The sequence below is a fragment of the Rana temporaria genome, chromosome 1 (assembly GCF_905171775.1).
Source record: "Rana temporaria chromosome 1, aRanTem1.1, whole genome shotgun sequence".
NCBI lineage: Eukaryota > Metazoa > Chordata > Amphibia > Anura > Ranidae > Rana > Rana temporaria.
Genome location: NC_053489.1, coordinates 510,915,129 through 510,937,049, shown reverse-complemented (window position 1 = coordinate 510,937,049; position 21,921 = coordinate 510,915,129). Strand labels below are relative to the sequence as shown.

The window sequence follows — 21,921 nt, the reverse complement described above, 5'->3', positions numbered from 1 at the left end:
TCTGGCTAAGCTAATCCCTCTGCAGGGATGGACTTACTTACAGTTACCTCCACTCTGTCCATGCCATAAACTCAGCAGACTAAAGAATCATGGCAAATTCTTTTCAGGACTGCAAACTCTAGCATTATTTGTATTTTTCCATTATATGGCCATATAGGCTTACTTGTCTATACCTATATATGGATATAACAAACAAAGCAAAAAAAAAAAAGAGAAGTGAACCAGGATGGAGACAGCGTATGAACGCAAAATTGATTATGTCTCCGGTTAGTGTTCTCTGAGTTGGGAAAAAAAAGAAAAAAGGACTACAAGGTCTTGCCAAGATAATTGCGCATGACATTGTCACAGAATCGAATGTAAAGATCATAGTAAAACCCTGAAGAATTCCCAAGGCACACAGGAAAACAGTGTCAGTGGAAGTTTGCAAAATTCTGGAACTCAATATCATTAAATCGTAGAGTAAATGTTTGAGCCCGATTGCGTTGATACCAAAGCCCAACGGGACTTTGTGGTTTTGTAAGAAAGTTTGTTAAAAAGCTCAATTAAGTATCAAAGTGTGATGCATATTAGATGCTCCAAGTAAACAAACTGACAGAGAGCTTGGGACTAGCCAGTACATTACCAAAAATAAAGAAAGGTTTGGAATGGGACTTTAAGGCCCCTTTCACACGGACGGATAGAATGGTGCTTTTAGCTGCAGATTTTCTAGTTTTCTACCACAGCCAAAAGCACACAATGCTTTCCTATGGCCCCATTCACACACAATGTTTAGCTGCGATTTTGTTGCATACGGTTTGGTGCAAATAGAAACAATTTAATTGAATGCGTCCAGGTGCGATTTAGCGCAGCTATATGCACTTAACCGCAGGTAATCGCAGTCTTTTGTGTCAACTGCGGATAGCAGCGTAAGAAAAAAAAAAAGAACAACGGGAAGCACATCATAATCCAAAAAAATAAAAAGGGTTGCCATGGAAATGACTACCGCAGCTAAACGCGGCCGCATGTAGCCGCACGTAATCGCAATGTACAAATGCAGCTAATCGCAGTGCCCAGAGCCTTGAATTTAACTGAAAATGTACATGCTTTTTTTTTTTTAATTGCGGCAAAACTGCCGTCCGTCTGAAAGGGGCCTTAAAGGGGTTTTCCACCTTTTTTTTAAGTTTATTAAAAGTCAGCAGCTACAAAAAGTGTAGCTGCTGGCTTTTAATAAACAGACACTTACCTGCTCCACGGCTCCAGCGACGCGCCGGCCGGGGCTCCGCTCCTCGCACCCCCTCGCCAGCCGGCGTCTTCATTCTTAGTGTGGGCACCCGGCAGTGACAGCTTTCGGCTTCACGGCCGGGTACCCACTGCGCATGCACGAGCGGCAGTGCGCATGCACGAGCGGCAGTGCGCATACGCGAGCGCCGTCCGATTGGACAGGCGCTCGCCTACAGGGAGGGGCTGTGAAAAGGTGATTAAGCTAATCGCCTTTCCAGCCCCTCGGGGGAAGGAGGAAGTGGGACAGGAAGTCCCCTTCTCCTGAAGCCCCCACTCCCCCTCCAAAAAAATTACATGCCAAATGTGGCATGTAAGGGGGGCGAGGAGTGGGTTAAGCGGAAGTTCCTTTTTAAGGTGGAACTCCGCTTTAAGGTGCATGAAAAAAACATAATTTATATCAAAAATAGGTTTTATTTATACAGAAATAGAAAAATATAGATAGAATATAAAATCCATCATACAATAAAATATAGTTTCAGGTATGCATACAGACAGGTTTCTCAACATTCTTCGTCATTTGATTTGGCTACTTCAGGAGTTTTTGTCAAGCACAACTGAAACAAAAAAGAAAATGAACAAAAACGAAAATATGCAAAAGTACTACACAAATATAAAACAAAATATCACAAAACATTGGTCACAAATGACTGGAAAGAGTCTACACCATAAACAAAAAGCTCAAAAAATATATAGGATAAAAATAAAAAATAAAATTACCTGTAAATAAAGATGGAAGCGCCTAAAAATATAATTTGAAAGCGGCGTCATTAAGAACACCTCAAAGATGGAGTCATGTGGTGGAGGGGAGGATACTGTCAACAAGCGCAAACACAAAAAATGCACGTTTTGGAGATGCTAGCAGAAGGCAGAGGACCGTCTAAAAAGGCAAAGAGGGTATGTCATGAATAAACACACAAAACTGGTGTCTCTAGAAACAAGCGCATAAGGCAGCAAAAAAAGTATATTACCACCTTAGACCTCACCAAAGACTACTGGCTACCTTTAACTATATAATTACACCTTAGAGGGTCACATCCAATATAGAAGACTGCTGTTTGGGTTGCATTCTGCCCCATCTACTTTTCAGAGGGCGATAGATAAAGCACCTTGCCTGCATTGGAAATACACCTTGGTGTACATGGACAACATTGTCATCTGTAGTACAGACTGGGAATCTTGTCTTCTGTCTTCTGTGTTGGACTCTAAAGAAGGAGGGTTGAAAAAGTATGCCATTGCGATAGAAGAGACCAGGTATCTTGGGTACATTATGGGTAGGGGTAGGGGTTTGGTGAAACCCCAGGTGAACAAGGTAGGGGCTGTTCAGGCTTTGCCAGGCCCTGTCACAAAGAAACAGGTCCAAGCCTTGCTGGACATGATTGGGTACTACCATTGGTTTGTCAGTTTGACAACGGGTAAGAAGTCAGTCATGGTCAAGTGGAATGACAAGGCTGAAGAGGCTTTTATGGAACTTAAAACAGTTTCTCCAGATTTTTCTAAGGAGTTTACTGTTCAAACAGATGCTTCCAGTGAAGGCGTAGGAGCTGTTTTGTCCAAAAGAGGTCATTGGGGAGGAACACCTAATTTCTTAGTAGAAAGTTGACAGTCGATGAGTTGATTAGAGAAATTAGGACATAGAGCAGTCATCCTCAAACTACGGCCCTCCAGCTGTTGCGGAACTACATGTCCCATGAGGCATTGTAAAACCCTGACATTCACAGACATGGCTAGGCATGATGGGAATTGTAGTTCCTGAACAACTGGAGGGCCGCAGTTTGAAGACCCCTGACATAGAGGAACGAGAGTGTCTAGACATTAGGTGGGCTCTAGACTCACTACACTTTTTATCCTTGGCAGGAAGTTTCATCTGGTGTTGCAAGGCTAACAAGATGGTTTTTCACATTACAAGAGTTCAAGTTTGTGGTAGAACACAGGCCAGGAAAGCAACACTAAAATGTGGATGCCCTCTGTAGGGTACACTGTAGGATGACCCACAGTGCGTCTGATACTGCCATGTGAAGGCGGGGGGGTGGCAATATGCACAGGACTCCAGCAATGAGTCCTGGATAGGTTATATATTTCCCCACTACCTGCTATTTGAGTTGTGGTCCCTTTAACCACTTCAGCTCCAAAAGATTTACCCCCTCATGACCAGGCCATTTTTTGGCACCTCGTTATTTTAACTGACAATTGCATAGTCGTTCGAAACTGTACCCAAATAAAACATATGTCCCTTTTTTCCTACAAATAGAGATTTATTTTCGTGGCATTTGATCACCTCTGTGTTTTTTAATTTTTGTGCTTTAAACAAAAAAGACTGACAATTTTGAGAAAGAAACTATATTTTTTACTCTCTGCTTTAAAAACACATCCAATATTTAAAAAAAAAAAAAATCGAATTTCTTGATTAATTAGGCCATATGTATTTTGCTACATATTTGTGGTGAAAAAAAAGTCCCAATAAGTGTATATGGATTGGTCTGGGAAAACATTATTTATTTATTTTTTTTACTAGTAAGGGGGCGATCAGCAACCTATAGCGAGACTGTGATATTGCGACGGACATATCGGAAACTAAGCGTCACTTTTTTGGGAATCAGTGACACTAATACAGAGATCGGTAATAAAAATATGCACTTTCACTGTACTGATGACACTGGCTGGGAAGGGGTTAACATCAAAGGCGATCAAATGGTTAACTGTTTGCCTGCCCAGTGTTTTACTACTGTGTGGGAGATGGTTTTACTTCTCTGCTAGAATAATTCTTACCCCCTTGCCGCCGCCCCAAATTCCCCCTCCCAACACAAATCCCATCCCCCACAATCTCCTCAAAGTGCCCCCCCTAGGGTTGCCACCTTTCTACTAGCCAAACCCAAACACTTTAGGGGCCTGAGACATCTTTGGGTTCCCCAAGGAGAGTAGTAATGTGGTGTGCATAGTGGGTGTAAACAAATTGCTCTTGCTGACATCATCGCCCTGCCCCCCAGTGTAGGGTGACCAGACATCCCCAGTTTCAGGGGACAGTCCCCTGATTGAGGACACTGTCCCCGGACCAGGTCTGTCCCTGGTTTTGTCCCCAGATTGGATTTAATAGGGGGCAGGGGCAATTTCAAAGACAATCAGTGCAGAATTAAAATAAAAAAAATTGAATTACACCCCCCCCCCCCCCGCTCCGCCGTGCCTACTAGTATAGGGGGTTGTATTTTTCCCATTACCTGTGCCCCTTTCTGATGATCATGTGCTGGTCAGACCGGTGGAAATATTTCTTCAGTTTCGGGCGCATGCCCATTTAGCTCCACTCGCATGTTCTTCCGCCTTGGCTCAAATCCTGGCCAGCCACCTGCCTATCTCCTTGCCTTCCCTGGCGGAGTGATCTTCCTCCGCTTCCCATCCAGTAGTAGCCGGGGCCCGGAGAGTGAGACTTGACAGGCTGTGAGGCGGGCGGCGATGGGCAGATAGTCGCTGATTGTTGCCATTACTAGTAAAGAAAAAATATGTCCCCTGATTTCATTTGAAAAATCTGGTCACCTTACCCCAGTGATACCAAACCTGCTTCCTGACAGCCGCCCACAGCTCCTGGATGGAAACAAATTTGTATGTGACTATCTTGGTTACTCAGGGAGCCACAGCCTGGTCTGAATAATGTATCCAGGTTTCAGTCCGCCTGAAACCTGAACACAAGATTCGAAACCCGGACTGTCTGGGCGAATCCTGGATGGGTGGCAACCCTAGCCCCCCCCCACATGATACCTCGGTGCCCAGGGCAGCTGTTCCTTCTGCCCACCCCTTGTCCCGGCCCTGAGTATAACTCCCTTTTTGTATTCAACAAATTTGCCAAAAAACTGCTAGGTCACTTTTATCCCAAACTTTGAGCAGTCTCTAAATAATGTCATATGTTTTACATGGGGGAAAAAATAGAATGCATCCTCCCAAAATTTATTGTGGATTTTTATCTAATTTCAAGCATTGATAGAAATCCCTGCACAGTGCACACAGAACAGCTCTCTATCTTCTAGTAATGTCTGAGATGCAGTCTACAGTTCGGTGCTCGTTTCCTCTTCCTTAGCCAGGAGTGACAAGTGATTGCCGAGTGGATCGCCCGCACTTGATTTCGCCATGTTGGTGTCACCGGTAACGAGGATTGTGAGAGGACCCGTCTCCAGAAGTGAGTGTCATATTGTTAGCTGTACCTGATGTCTAAGGAACCTCGTTTATAATAATACTAAGTGACAGGGTGATAAAATACACATACAGGCTCCCTGTGACCTCTACGCATGCAGCAGTCCTCCACGGATGTAGCCGTTATGCTCCGTGTATTGCCCGGGATTTCATAGGAGATCATTTATAGACTTAGTCCGGAGAAGGGGGTTTTATCTCTGCCGTAATTACACAGCCAAAGTGACCCAGATGACATTGGTCATTGGGAGCTGTAGGTAATGACTGATCTTCTCCACTAGGGGGCGTGTGTTCTTCAATAATAATACACAAGGAATGACATACAGGTCACTTTATTATCATTTGTCACCAGTCTGTGTAGTCTAATCCTGTACATAAATGTGGACTAAATGTGTGACTGTGGTTGGGAATGTGGGTTTACTTACTAGACCATGGGTGTCCAAACTTTTCACCTTCACGGGCCACATTGGAAGAAGAGGAATTGTCTTGGGCCACACATAACATACACTTATGCCGCGTACACGCGATTGGACATTCCGACAACAAAACCGTGGATTTTTTTTTCAGACGGAATGTTGGCTCAAACTTGTGTTGCATACACACGCTCACACAAATGTTGTCGGAACGCGGTGCCGCACAACACTGCGACGAGCCGAGGAAAATAAAGTTCAATGATTCTGAGCATGCGTAGGATTTTTGTGTGTCGGAATTTCAGACTTTTGTTGTCAGATAAAATTGAGAACCAGCTGTTAAACATTTTGTTGCCGGAATTCCCGACACCATATGTCCGATGAAGCCTACACACGGTCAGAATATCTGACCAAAAGCTCACATCTTACATTTGTTGTCGGAAATTCTGATCGCGTGTACGCGGCATAACAATAAGGATAGCTGATGAGCAGTTCCTCCTGCAGCTCTCAGTGGGTAGGTGCAGCCGCTGGGCCTGTTCACTCTGACAGGTTGCTGGCAGCCATACTTATTCGCAGCTCTCTACATAGCTAGCCATTACCTGCAGTGATTGCTGCTCGATGCACCTACCCGCTGAGCGCTACAGGAGGAACTGCCGCTACAATTTGCACCAGCCCTAATTGTCCACGTAAATGTAGGCTATATATGTGCTGTATGAGGGGGTTATGGGGGAGGGGAGCAGTTTAAATCTGGGGGTCTGCAGTCCACCCCAGCACCCCCCCCCAGATCTCTGGCCATGCAACATTTACTTACCTGGCACTCCTGTATTCCCTGCTGCTTGTGCTATTGCAAACATCTTGGCCCTGCATCCCTCCTTGTGTGCATTTGCATGGCTTGTCAATGTAGACTGCTGTGTTTGCACGGACTCCCTACAGATGTGCATTGCCTGTATTGGCCATCATGGCTCCAGTGCTTGCACAGCATCTCCGGTGTCTCTCCAGATGGGCCCAAGCTGCATACTAAACTCTCTGGGGCTGCGGGTTGAACACCCCTGTACTAAACTATTGCAGCTCCAATGGAGCTTATTTACTAAAGGAGTAGAGCATGTTCGCTTTACCATGCAAAGTTAGCGCCATGGAAATTCACAGTGCAAAGTGAGCATGCTCTACTTCGATTTAGAAAATCAACCCCACCATGTACTAACTAATAGCCGGATTTGTGAATCAAGCACTTCCCCGTAAAACTTGCGGCGGCGTAATGTAAATGCGATGCGTTACGCCGCCGCAGATCTACGTGAATCTGGCCCTTTATCTCTCCTGTAAGTTCAGTAACATTATTTGCCTCTAATGAAGTGTATCCCACTGCTTGCTCCTTTGTGTAGAAATATTACAGTTTTTTTATGTCACAATGTAGAGTATAAGATTTCCTATCATCTGTGCCCAGTCTTGCCACACAGAGTTAATCCAGCTCTGAGCAATCCTCTTTTATTGTTCAGTGAAAATTAACAGACTTCCAGATAAAAACCTGTCTAAATACAAAGTCCATTCCTCTCTCCTTGCTTTGAGTGACAGGTTATTTACATATCTAGCTTGGACATGTTTATCATATTTTATGTTTATCATAATATGAGGTGATCCACAGTTCATTGTATATTACCAGGATGTGTTATGTGGGGGAGGGGTGGATTTATCACTTTTTATACTGTGTATTTAGACAGGGTTTTATCTGGAAGTCTGTTAATTTTCACTGAACAATAAAAGAGGATTGCTCAGAGCTGGATTAACTCTGTGTGGCAAGACTGGGCACAGATGATAGGAAATCTTATACTCTACATTGTGACATAAAAAAAAAAAAAAATTGGGGTTTAGATCCACTTTAACATCTCTGCTAACATTTTAGCACATTGAAGAAGTCCCAACAACCGCCCACACTTTCTGGCCTCTTTCCCATTCAAAGTCTTTGTATTACTCTTACATAATGCAACATGTTCTGTGAGTGCTGGAGAAGAACATAAATGACAGGATACGATGTGGGCTTAGATTAATTTTAATATTAACAATAAAAAAATGCAAGACATGTAAAAGTTTTATGTTTTTAAACACATTTTGTTGGTTTTGTATTGCTGAAATAAAATAGTTAAAAGTCTTTCCTGCCATAGGGTGACAACACTCTGCCTTTGTCTTCCAGTTGAACTCTGGCGTTGTCACCCTGTGAGACAGGCTTCCATTGAAAGCTACATTTTCAACATATATATTTTTTTAAATGATTGTTGTCGCCATTAGAAAACCTGCCCTGAGTAATGCCCTATAGCAGTCGCTGGCATGCATGCATGTAGACATATGGCTGCAGTGAAATCTAACAACGGATAAAAAATAGAGAACAAATATTTTTTACATAAAAAATTAGGCCTCGTTTGTTACACAGTGCCTTTGCAAACGAAATGTCGTTTAGGTAGATGTTTAAATTTGCATACAGTGGGCCAGATTCACAGACATTTACGTTATGCTTCGGCGGCGTAACGTATCCCATTTACGTTACACCGCCGCAAGTTTACAGCGCAAGTGCCTGATTCACAAAGCTCTTACCTGTAAACTTGCGGCGGTGTAAAGTAAATCCGTCCGGCGCAAGCCCGCCTAATTCAAATGGGGAGGGCATTATTTAAATTAGGCGCGTTCCCGCGCCGAACGTACTGCGCATGCTCCGTCGGGAAAATTACCAGACGTGCATTGCGCTAAATGACGTCGCAAGGACGTCCTTGGTATCGACGTTAACGTAAATGGCGTCCAGCGCCATTCACGGACGACTTGCGCAAACGATGTGATTTTTCAAATTTCGACGCGGGAACGACGGCCATACTTAACATTGGCTAGTCCACCTAGAGGGCAGCCTTAGTTTTACGCGGCGTATCTCGACGGAAACAACGTAAAGTTAGAGCGACGGGTAAAGTGTACGTTCGTGGTTCGCCGTAACTAGTCATTTGCATATTCTACGCCGACCGCTATGGAATCGCCTCCTAGCGGCCGGCCTAGAATTGCATCCTAAGATCCGACGGTGTAAGTCAATTACACCTGTCGGATCTTAGGGCTATCTATGCGGAACTGATTCTATGAATCAGCCGCATAGATACGACAAGCGTATCTCAGAGATACAACGGCGTATCAGGAGATACGCCGTCGTATCTCTACTGTGAATCTGGCCCAGTGTTACTACATTTTTCTACTGTTTGAGTCGAGATAAATTATCTCTTCGCCATAGAACAGCTTGGCAACCGACACACTAGGTAAAATATTCTGGAACTGTTGGGGAATGTTGTAGAAACTAATAGTTTTGTGGCCAGCATGGTCCCAAGTTACACTCATATGATGCTATAAAGCCACTCTCATCAGTCGATGATCAGATATATCAGCAGCTTACTTTATTTCTTTCATTTCTTATTATTAGCTAGATGCAGCACACAAAGGCTCCAGGGATTTTAAATCCTAAGAAAATAATTTTATAAGATTTTGACACATTATTATCGTGTTCCAACTACCTTGGCACAAATTTACCCCTCTGTCGATGATGTCTGCTGGCGGGGCTGCGGCGAACAAATTTTGCTTTCCCACATAATGTGGGCGTGTCCTGCGATTCAGGCTTTCTGGATAGACTCAGATTGAGAAAACCCTGGACATAGCTGTTCTTTTGTCCCCAAAACACTTATGCCGCGTACACACGATCATTTTTCGGCATGACAAAAACATAGTTTTTCAAAAACGTCATTTAAAATTATCGTGTGTGGGCTACACATAATTTTTCAGGTTCTGAAAAACGACAAAAAAAAAATGGAACATGCTGCATTTTTTAACGTAGTTTTAAACTATGTCGTTTTTCGGGTTGTAAAATATGATCGTGTGGGGGCTAAAATGACGTAAAAACCCGCGCATGCTCAGAAGCAAGTTATGAGACGGGAGCGCTCGTTCTGGTAAAACTACCAATCATAATGGAGTAAGCACAATTATCACGCTGTAACAGACAGAAAAGTGCGAATCGTCTTTTACTAACACGGAATCAGCTAAAGCAGCCCAAAGGCGAATGGAACTTCCCCTTTATAGTTCCGTCGTACGTGTTGTACGTCACCGCGCTTTGCTAGATCATTTTTTTTAAAACGATGTTGTGTAGGCAACGTCGTTTTAATGATGAAGTTGGGAAAACGTCATGTTTTGGACATGCTGAAAAATGTTTTTTTTCATGCTATAAAATGATCGTGTGTACGCGGCATTACTCCTTCATATGCCGCTTAGCCAATACAAAGTTCCTTACTACATTTACTGAACGCTGCCAAACATGTAATTTCAATATATTGGAAGCAGGCATGGGTTTCTAGTTGTGAGGATTGGTTTAAGAAAGTGAACAAGATTATGGAGGCAGAGGAATGGGTAGCGACCTGCAGCCTAGGTTCACATGCGATCCGATTCCAGTGCGGGACAAAATGTGAATCCAGTGCAAGTTCAGCCATACATCTGTATGGCTGAACTCGCATTACACAGACATCGAATGCGATCGGCACCTCAGTGCGGGTGCGAATCACATGCAATGTCTGTGTTCGCACAAGTGGGAACCTAGGCTCAGGGATACTTTAGAGCAGTTCCATACGACTTGGGCGACTTGGCAAGAACATACAGTGACCTCAGACTATATTCCATCCAGCCTAGATGTTACCCTCCTGAAATTGGATGACCCCAACTTTGGATCATTCTCCTGATCTCTGAGTAGTGATCTCTATTTTTTTTTTACTGTTATTTTTTATCTCTGTCTGTATAATGTTGCTTGCCCGTGTGAGAGGTCTCGAGAACTGCAATGGTTATAAGAAGTGTCCACTACCCCTCTACACTCCCCTACTTCTCCCTCTCCTTTTTTTTTTTTTGGAGTGTTTATTTTTCTTATATTGCATGTGAGATATTTGCTGGGGAACCAATGCTCACTTTGTAGAAGATATTCGTAGGCGGCTGCTTAGGTGTCCCCTGGCTCGCAATGCACCATATCGTGGACACAAGGGTAACCCTCCCATGTGGTGTCCCCATCTTATGGTTCACCGATTATATCCCTGATTAATACAGTGGTTATTATGGCCTCACTTCCCTGCTGGGTTGGCCTATGACGAACATTGTCGTTTACAATTTTGCTGACTCCTGGTATGGTATCCTAGGCCAAGTCTGCAGGACATCTTGGAGTCTGCGGTGTTCCTTACTTCCCATTCTATACTATTTTCCTTTTTTTTTTTTTGTTCTATGTAAAAGTGATCAGTGATGTATGATGCGATTTTATTGTTCAATTGCTACGAGTAGTGGCCAACCCTGATCGCTCTGTACATGTTATGCATATGTTTGAAAACAAAATAAAGATTGTATTAAAAAAAAAATATATATATATATATATACACACATATTATAATTTAAAAAATATATTGGTGTGTGTTTTCACCCAACTTTCTCACGTTTCTGATTGGATTCAGTTGGGAAAAAGAGTGAATCTGGGGTAAATGTTGTGTGCATCTTATGCGGGCTCTATGAACCTTGTTTATTTGATATCATCGTACTTTCTGAACATCTTCTGCCAAGCATGAGTGCACATGTGAAGGATACGTCAAGTCCTTGATGCAATTAACATACATTTGTGTCATTTCAGTTTTTGCTCGGTCGATGTTTACAGCAAAAAGATACGACCCTTCAAGTCCAAACTGGTTTAATGTCAGCCTAGCGTTTGGAACTTCATTCGCTCTTTGGGCTCTCGTAAGTATTTAATGTTAATGTATCCATTTTCTGTATTTTATGGGGGGGGGGGACAGTATCTGGTGTTATGGTAGGCAAGAATTGGTAGATATACCACCATACGTGTCCTCGTCTGTGAAAATACAATAACTTAGACTTTCACTACAGGAGGGCTCCAATAAAATAAATCCTCACATCTTTGCACTTATGGCAGATTTGTTGAACTACCCTTCATGCAATGTCTTTTTGATCATGTGGCACCCCTCTTTTTTTCTGAAGCTACATCCACTTTCCCTGGAGATGTGTCAGGCCCCGTACACACGTCCGAGGAACTCAACGTGCCAAACAGATCGAGTTCCTCGTCGAGTTCTGTGTTGAAGCCGCAGAGGATCTCGGCAAGCCAACTTTCCTCATTGAACAACGAGGAAATAGAGAACATGTTCTCTATTTGGCCCGACGAGTTCCTCGTCAGCTTCCTCGGTGAAAAGTGTACACATGACCGAGTTTCTCGGCAGAATCCAGCTCCGATCGAGTTTCTGGCTGAATTCTGCCGAGAAACTCGGTCGTGTGTACGGGGCCTCAGTGTGTGAAAGTGGGTTACCTGTAGGGCTGCAACTAACGATTATTTTCATAATCGATTAGTTTCATAATCGATTAGTTGGCCGATTATTGTTTAGATTAATCGGATAATAGCCTTAAAAAAAAAAAATAGCATTTAAAAAAAAATTGGGGCCAATTTGTTGTTGGGCAGATTACAAAACACAAATTGCCCCAAAAACACATTACATGCTTTTCTGCAGCTTCTCCATTGAAGTATATTTAACCAAAAATAACAAAATGGCACAGTTTTGCGTTAAAAAGTCCTTGTTCTTTCCAAATACGCAGCAGCTGAAAAAAAAATCATGGATGTGAACGTGTCCCATAGCAAAACATGTAAATGAACTGTAGTGTGTTTCTGCAAAAAGCACCAAAAAACAGAGGTGTAACCCCAGGCCTGAGAGGTTTAGTAACATAATGGGGTTAAAAAAACTAAAATAAGTACAAAAAGAGCAAATAATTGCTACTGTAAGGGGTTAATTTTTTTACCGTGGGACAGTGAAAGTAATATTTACAGTAGCGATTTTCTTTTTTGTACTATAAAGGGCTAATTATTATTTTTTTTTTTAACCCCATTATGTTACTGGCCGATTAATCGATTGTGAAATTAATCGATTACAATTTTCATAATCGATTAGTTGTTTCGGCCCTAGTTACCTGTCATGACATATAGTGCATATGCACCAAGTTTAAGAACTAGTATTTTACGGTCCAAAAATAGCCACGATAAACAAAACCACAAACAATAGCCTCAGTAGCCACAAAGGCTACAAATAAATTTCGTGTAGGACCGAAACAATTAATCGATTATGAAATTAATCTATTGCTATTTTTATAATCCATTAATCAGCCAGTAACATAATGGGGTTAAAAAATAAATAAAATTATCCCTTTATGGTACAAAAAGAGCAAATTGCTACTGTAAATATTACTTTCAGTCCCACAGTAAAAAATGTACCCCTTAGAGCCGGTTCACACAGGGGCGGCACGACTTCGGGGGCGACTCGGCCAGGCGACCTGAAAACGACTTCCAAGGCGATTTGCAAAATGACTTCTGTATAGAAGTCAATGCAAATCGCCCCGAGTCGCCCCCGAAGTAGTACAAGAACCTTTTTCTAAGTCGGAGCGACTTGCGTCGCTCCTATTAGAACGGTTCTATTCACTACAATGGGACGCGACTTGTCAGGCGGCTGTGTCGCCTGACGAGTCGCGCCAGTGTGAACCGGGTCTTACAGTAGCAATTTGCTCTTTTTGTACAATTTTTTTTTTTTTTATGCCATTATGTTACTAAACATCTCGGCCCTGGGTTACACCTTTTTTGTTGCTTTTTGCAGAAACACACTACAGTTCTTTTACATGGTTTCTTATGGGACACATTCACATCTATGCTTTTTTCAGCTGCTGCATATTTGGAAAGTGCAAAATGGTGCCATTTCTTTTTTTTTTTTGGTTCAATATACTTCAATGGAGAGGCTGCAGAAACGCATTTATTGCGTTTTTGCAGCAATTTGTGTTTTTTTTAATCTGTCCAACAACAAATTGGGCCCAACAACAAGTAAAAATGCAAATTGCAAAGTTATTAACCGATTAATCGGCCAACTAATCCATTATGAAAATTATCGTTCGTTGCAGCCCTAATTTTGTGTGTACTTCAAATTGTGTTGTAAACCCATTGCCTTGTAAGGCTACATTCACACCGACGATTAGGACCAGGGTGAATTGTAGTGGCAGGAATCGGATCGGTGCGGCCACCCGCCCCATTCACCATAATGGCAGGTCGGCAGCGGATGCAGCTGTTCATGGCTCTCTGGATTACCTGTAGTGTTTGCTGCTGGACACACACAAAGTGAGTTCAGCGGTAATCACTGGCTGTGCTGATAGCAAGAATAGCTGTGGCTGCAAGCGAGCTGTCATTTTAGTGAGCGGGCTGGCAGCCGCACTTAGCCACGAAAATGCTTAAGGGTCCCTGCTTAGGATATCAAGGTCCAAAGAGTTTGATGCCGCTGACTAGTAAGGGTGCAGGCTGAGGAGTGGTCCATCCAGACCCAAAATGCAAAAATAGGAAAAGATAGCCCAGCTGCCGGCCCAAGTGGTTAGCAAGTAAAAGCAGCCTTCGCTCAATTCAACCATTCCATATTCCCAACATGTTTCACTCCGCCCCTGGGGCTTCATCGTGGAGATGTTCTCCACAAATAAGCCCCAGGTGCGAGGTGAAACATGTTGGGGATGTGCTCTGGATGAATTGAGCTGAGGCTGCTTTTACCTGCTAACAGCCCAGCCGCTGCACATTCCACCCTGCCCGAGTGATCTCTTCTTATTACTATAGCTGCTGAGAGCCATGGCAGGAAACTCAAAATCCTGCCGCTACAAGTCACACCAGCCATAATCGCCAGTGTGAATGTAGCATATTAGTGACATCATCACTGTGCTGTACACAGCCTGTGAAGAGAGCAGAGCTGTGGGAAAGATCTAGCAGGGGCACCCACTACAGGCTGCTTACAGAAAACTATAGGAGGGGTTGGAGATTACACCAGTAACATTGGTCTAGGACAGGGATATGCAATTAGCGGACCTACAGCTGTTCCACAACTACAAGTCCCATCATGCCTCTGGGTGTCATGCTTGTGGCTGTCAGAGTCTTGCTATGCCTCATGGGAATTGTAGTTCTGCAACAGCTGGAGGTCCGCTAATTGCAAATCCCTGGTCTAGGAGATGAAGAACGGCAATGACCGATATTGATACAGGAAACTCCTACAAGAGGCAAATTATAGGAGCTCCTATATGCTGGATTGTACTGTTCAGGGCCAATAAAGTAACATGACCTCATAACAGAATTCTCTGGGTACCTACTATGTAGACATGTTATCACTTTGTCAGCACATTTTTACTTTAACAGAAAATTATCCTCAACCGTGTATAAACAATGTAGTTATAAACCTAGTAAAATAAATAGTACTTCCCTTTTGTTACCTTTTTACAGCTATTCAAGCAGCACAGTGATGATGTTGCAGAATATAAAAAAAGAAATGGGTTGGAATAAACCAGTGATACCATGGTAAATTATAGGGTAAGTATAAATTAATGTATTGCATAACGTAATTATTGCCTACTGTTTCCATTGTATGTCCCCCCCCCCTTTTAAAACTACAATTTTGGTTAGTTATATGCAAATTTCGACTCTTTTAAGGCTTTAGAACCACTTTCAATAGGAATATTTCTACTTGTTAAATTTTAACAGATTAGTAAAAGTCATCTTTGAAAAATAATTAATATAATAGTAACCATAATTCATTAGTTGTATTTTCATATTTTCAGGGGTGTTGCTTTTAAAAAGGCAATAGATAACACATGGCACACTCTTTCAGCTTCCCTTTACTTCAAGTAAAGTCAAGATGTTCCTACTATTAGGTTCCTTGAACTATATGGGCAACATGCTGGTCTGTTGAATCCTGCCTAAATGTAACTTAGGATGTCCTATGGCAGTTCTGTCATTACTCTTACTTGTACATACACAAATAGAACTCCAAATGCAATCATTTCTGTGGCTGCACATGTTGTCATATTAGGCAAGATTCAAAACCATGTTGCAATTTATTGGGATATAAAGATAGTTTTTGGGGTGATTTTTTATTTATTTTTTGACCAACTAAATGCTGTTGCTTTTATTGTTACAGTTATATACATCTATCTGTAATCTCTTTCTATATCTTATTTTCTTGCAGATGACTAGAGCTCCTTGCTTTGATGGATTTGTATGATGTGCAGCCCATTTTGTTATTGTACTTTTCAATAAATACTAATATGTCCATTATGAATTATGATTACTTTTTTAAACAATGAGGTTGACATAAAAATCCACAATCAGGGTTTCTAAGGAAAAAAAACGATTTATACTCTTTAAAGGGTGGGTGGACTTTTTTTTTAAAACAAATTCCATTTCCCTTCGTGATATATTAGATGCCTTTCCTATCCTCTATCTTTTGGATCCTGCCCGTGTTACGGCCCCAAGCTCTTAACCCAGTATTGACTCACCCCGCAGCAGTTTGGGACTCCATTAAATACTTGGCCGATTTAATATAACCATAACTGGCACTTGTGCAGATATTGAACTGTTCTCTTTTCCCTCCTGGGATGAATAACCCCCTCAGAGCTTCCATTGGTTGAACATTCATGGATTTAGGACGGTGTGCTCCCTTCTGATGATGGGTGGGGTTTACTCACCCCCACGCCGCTTCCTGGTTGTTTTCGGGTTTACCGGAGCCGTCGGTAAACCTGGACTCAATCCGATGTGGACGATGGCTAGGCAGGAAGTCCAGTGAGGTCAAGATGGCCCCCGCTCTAAGCACCTGGAGGCCTGGAGCAACCTCTGACATCACTTCCAGTTCTCAGACATAAAGACATTTTTTTTGTTTTTTTTTTGTATTTTTTTTTAAGTCAGTGTCACAATTTTAAATGTTTTTTCTTTTAAAAATAAATGAGAGATCTGGGGTCTTTTTGACCTGTAAATCTTTTTAAAGCATCGCCTATGGAGATTTTGAAGTACCCTAGCTTGTGGCCATTTCATGAGCGAGCACAATTTTAGCATGACATGTTGGGTATCTATTTGCTCAGTGTAACAACGTGTTTCGCATTATACAAAAAATGGGCATAACTATTTGTATTTTTTTTTTTCCATTCATTAAAATTTATTTTTTCCCCAAAAATTGTGTTTAAAAAAAAAAAATCAATGGGCAAATACAGTGTGACATAAAATATTGCAATGATTGCCGTTTTATTCTCTAGGGTCTCTGCTAAAAAAAAAAAAAATATATATATATATATATATATATATATATATATATATATATATGTCCATATATATAATATTTGGGGGTTCTAAGTAATTTTCTAGCAAAAAATGCTAATTTAAAGTTGTAAACGGAAAGTTCCAGTCTTGTCAGCAAGTGGATAATAACCGATGAAAGAATCCATGGGAAGCGCTGCTACATCAACCGATCAAACATGCCCGATCTACACTAAGTGCGTGTTTGCTGCTGTAACGGCAGCCAGCTTTTCCGGTGAGTGTCCATTTCACAGGGGTGCGGTGGATGATTCTGGAGCACTGTACCGGATCACATCTTCACTTTCGAAAGTCACCACCAATTTTTTTATACACGTCTTTGCACTGGACGTTTTCACCAATAAGTTTATATTGCTCATCCTATCATGGGACTGTGCATTTAAATCTATATTTTTCACTACATTGTTTTTTTTTATTGTTGATTTCCATTCAAGATTGGACGTGTGTGTGTAAAAAAAAAAAATAGATATAGATATAGATATAGATATAGATATAGATATAGATATATATAGATATATATAGATATATATATATTTATTTTATTTTTTTTTCACTTTAACACTTTTTTGGACTTTATTTCAATGTGCTGTCACATTTCATCGCTGTTCATTAACTTTTGGCGCTACACACTTTTTCTTAAGATTATTTATAAGTTTGGTATATTGCTTATCTGTGTCGTCTGCCGCCCCACCACAGCGCAGAGGTGCATCTTTTTTTATTTCGATCAAACATGCCCCCTGTCAGGAGCACACATTAATTACTCATAGCTTCATGGCGAAAAAACAATTGATAGCGAGGGCATAGAAATTACCAGTACTTTGCTTCGATGAGGTTTAAGTGTTATGTACAAGGTATGATGATAAATGAAAAACGCACTCCTTTCTGTTTACTAAGCCAGACTAAGGGGCTATCCTCCCCCCCCCCCTTCTCATAGACGACCATAAGCTAGAAGAGGTCATTACACCACAATTTTTGGTGAACTGATCTGAGTTGATGACACATTATGTTCTGAGCTGCGGTTCAATTCATGATCTTCTCTTGTGATGTTCTCTGGAATGCTTTCCTAGGTTGAGACCAATGTGCCAACCATTCCTTTTTTCTATGGGTTCACTAAGTGCAGTTGTCTACTCTATAGGTCTCTGTGCTACGTACTGGCGAGCAGTGTTCCTCTAGTTATAACAATTGTACCTTCCTTTTTCATGTGTATGCAAAACGAAAACTTGTTGAATGGGCCTGACGGCTGTATTGTTTATGGGTTATATACTATCCTCTCGATTTAAAAACCAAGTGAAAGAAAAAAAATCCCATTTCTCTTTTGTTCATAGACGGTGTGACGGTATCAGTATGATATCCCCGTCAAAGATTCCCTTCTTCCATAAGAACATCACCCCAATATTCCACTAGGAGGAATATTCCTGAGATCGCCCATTAAGCCACACATTAGTCCAGGCTTACTGCTAGAACAAGACAGACTTTAATGTTATATCACACAGCTTATATGTCATTTCCAAAACTGTTACAATGACAAATCTCCGCCCCCTCACACTGGGGCTTCCATACAGATTATAGGCAGACACGACGGAGCCGAGTCTGAAAACACATTTTCTTTAGACAATGACATCAAGGATGATTACTAGTTGTACTGAATACATTAACTAGACCGCTCGACCCCGCATATAGAGAGATAATTACCACACTGGAGCAATCAGAATAATTAACACAAGCCACTTAAACACAGATCTCCTTCACACAACACAATAGATCAATTAACCTTTAGAAATAGTGAGGGGACATTAGCACGTCAATAACCTGTTAGCCGAGGACAGAATTACCCAGGGCAAGCAGGGAGAATTAGACTGAGACATATAGGCAAATGCATCACAATGGCCCCCCTTTTTCTCCCTGCTACGGCAAACCCGGTTGGACCTTCCCTGGTCCAGTAGGGTTGACGGGTTTAGAGCTTTTAGTCCGAGGTTAACTCCGTTTGGCGTGACTGACCTCCCTTGGCAACTGCTTCAGACTCAGGTATGCCACCGGGTCGTCAGATCACACGCCGGTCAGTCCCCAAGTCTTTGTGCGATCTGCAAAGTCACCAGAAGTCAGTGTGAAGACGGCGAATGGGTCTGTGCGCCGCCATCTAGGTGTCCCGCTATGGGAGGGGCAGGTTATGGCTCTGAAGTGACAGTCACAGGAGATTCATAAAAAGGAAAAGTTATATTTGTTGAAATGCTGTAGCACCGGTGCTCAGAGTTCGGGGGGGGGGGGATCAGGGCCCCATAGGGTCAGCCACCCTCTGCTCCCTCCGCAGCCGCCAGTTCTCCTCTTTGAGCTTCTCCAGCTCCATCTCCAGTTCATGGAGCCTGGGGGGGTCAGCCTGCTGTGACCTCAGGTGGTTGTTCTCCTCCTCCATGTGGCTTATGCACTCCTCCAGCTCCATGTACTCACGGATCAGCTCCTGCTTGCTCATGTCCTGCAGGCTCTCCACGTGGTCCTTCATCATCAGGAACTGGGTGGTGGTGTAAGGGGCCACCGGTGGGCCCTTGGCGAACATCTCGGCCCGCATCTGCGACGCCCGCTGCGACTCCCTCTCCTCCAGTCGCTTCTTCTCCTCCCAGGTCAGCTTGTTATACGGCTTCCAGGACCTCTTCTTCTTGGGGGGTAGCCGGCGGTGCCTCTTTCTGCCCCGCTCCCTCCAGGGCCCCTCCGGCTCAGGGCTGTCGCCCATGACCAGCTGACAATGGTGTTCCCTGTTGTCCGTAATACCAGATTGTACCGTGAGGACTTCGTAAATGGTGTCCAATGGTTCTTCCGGACCCAGCTCCTGGAGATCCCAAGCCGAGTCTACACAATGGGCTGCTGCTGGTGGGCGGTACCCAGGTTGAGACCAATTTGACCTGGTGTTGTCGTTCATGGGGCAATTCTGCTTGAAGTGACCCAGCTGTTTGCACCGGAAGCAGCGTTGTTCGTTGTCCTCCTGGCGTGGATAGCGAGGGCTAGATGTCATCGGTCTGTTAGGTGGTTGGTATCTAGCGGCTGGTGGGTGTGAGGGCGCCGTTGGTCGTGGAGGTTGTACCCGTGGTGTGACCTGGTTTGTCTTGCGAGTATCCGCATATTCATCTGTCAACTTCGCGGCCTCTGGTAGAGTCATGGGCCTGCGATCTCTCACCCAATCTTTGACATCCGTCTGGATGTGATTGTAAAATTGCTCCAGGAGCATTAGTTGCAAAATGTCCTCTGTGGTGGTGGCCTGGCTGCTGTTAACCCAGTTAGAGGCCGACAGGGACAACTGGCATGCCCATTCCGCGTAAGAGTCTTTCGTGGTTTTGCGTGAGTCCCTGAACTTCTGTCGGTGGGATTCTGGGGTTACTGCATAACGAGCCAGGAGCGCTTCTTTAACCCGGGCGTAGCTATGGATATCCTGATCTGGCACGGTCCGGAAAGCATCAGAAGCTTTGCCTGACAGTTTGCCTGACAATATTGCAACCCACTCTCCTCTAGCTATTCGGTGCAGGTTACATTGTCGCTCAAAATCTGCCAGGTAGTTATCAATCTCACAGTCCTTTTCATCAAAAGCTTTAAAATCGCTAAACGGGATCTTCCTTGTGTCTGCTGTGCTGTACTCACTGTTTGGAGGATGTGCGGCTGCTTGTTGGACTGCTGCCAGTTTTAACTGTAGCTCTGCGTCTCTTATTTGTTTAGCCTTCTGTAGTTCTGCGTCTCTTATTTGTTTATTTTCCTCCGCTAACAGGTCCATCACTTTCAGCACCACATCCGGCGTTGGGTTCGGGCCAAACCACGCTAGCTTCTCTCTCATTAGCTTGTTGGCTGGCGATTCCTCCTCCTGAATCACTGGTGTCTCCATCTCTTGTACTGCTGGCGTTGCTGCAATCCCGTCCTCCTGGTCTATCTCCATTGATTCTGCTATGATGACCCGCTTGGTTTTGTTGCTAGCAATCCTTCCACGAACTTCCAGTAGTTCTTCCAGTGTCTGCTTGGAATCCGGGTGTGAAGGGGAATAGAAGGGAAAATCCCACTGCTACCAACCAATTGTGACGGTATCGGTATGATATCCCCGTCAAAGATTCCCTTCTTCCATAAGAACATCACCCCAATATTCCACTAGGAGGAATATTCCTGAGATCGCCCATTAAGCCACACATTAGTTCAGGCTTACTGCTAGAACAAGACAGACTTTAATGTTATATCACACAGCTTATATGTCATTTCCAAAACTGTTACAATGACAAATCTCCGCCCCCTCACACTGGGGCTTCCATACAGATTATAGGCAGACACGACGGAGCCGAGTCTGAAAACACATTTTCTTTAGACAATGACATCAAGGACGCTGATTACTAGTTGTACTGAATACATTAACTAGACCGCTCGACCCCGCATATAGAGAGATAATTACCCTACTGGAGCAATCAGAATAATTAACACAAGCCACTTAAACACAGATCTCCTTCACACAACACAATAGATCAATTAACCTTTAGAAATAGTGAGGGGACATTAGCACGTCAATAACCTGTTAGCCGAGGACAGAATTACCCAGGGCAAGCAGGGAGAATTAGACTGAGACATATAGGCAAATGCATCACAGACGGACACAGCATTCTTTGACATTAGGTCTCCTGGTAGGAAGAAGCATAACCCTAAGGTCAATGAAGGCTGTGTCCGTCTATGAACTCAGAGAAATGGATTTTACGGTGAGTACAAAAATCCTATTTTCCTTTTGCCCACCCTATCAAAGTAACCATAGAAAATCAAGCTTCAGATGAAATCCCACATTTTCCAATGTAGAAGCCTCCCTTGTGCTGGGCTTTTTTACATCCTATGACACTCTGGATGCGATTTAATGATTTGTACTCAGTGGGCACAGCCATAAAGAAT

The 21,921-nt window shown here is 43.1% G+C and overlaps 1 long non-coding RNA gene across 1 annotated transcript; it reads left to right on the top strand.

The window, feature by feature from the left end:
- The first annotated feature begins 5,311 nt into the window (after positions 1-5,311).
- Positions 5,312-15,996, top strand: LOC120919106. Its single transcript, XR_005744513.1, has 4 exons — positions 5,312-5,422; positions 11,506-11,609; positions 15,166-15,252; positions 15,908-15,996. It is a non-coding gene; the product is annotated as an uncharacterized LOC120919106 (long non-coding RNA).
- The last annotated feature ends 5,925 nt before the right edge of the window (positions 15,997-21,921 follow it).